Source organism: Anas platyrhynchos, chromosome 1 (assembly GCF_047663525.1).
Source record: "Anas platyrhynchos isolate ZD024472 breed Pekin duck chromosome 1, IASCAAS_PekinDuck_T2T, whole genome shotgun sequence".
Classification (NCBI taxonomy): Eukaryota; Metazoa; Chordata; class Aves; order Anseriformes; family Anatidae; genus Anas; species Anas platyrhynchos.
The window spans coordinates 8,602,193-8,602,475 of NC_092587.1; positions in this window are offsets into that span (position 1 = coordinate 8,602,193).

Consider the following 283-nt stretch of genomic DNA (forward strand, 5'->3'; position numbering starts at 1 on the left):
GACAAGACACCTTGTGGAATAGGCTCATCTACCTGGTTTTAATGTTTTAAGGTCAATTGCTCCTTATCACTAATAGAAATAACCTGACAAGGGGCTTAGTAGTCAGAGTTGACCTAATTAATTATCTGAAAAAGGCGCACAAGGGTCATATTGCTGTTGGTCATTCTGTGAGGAAGATTTTTACACAGCCTGTTTAGAAAATAAAATAAAATAAAATAAGAAAATGACCTTAAAGGCTAAATTGCTACTGTAGATTTTCATCTGTCTAGTCATGATGGATAAA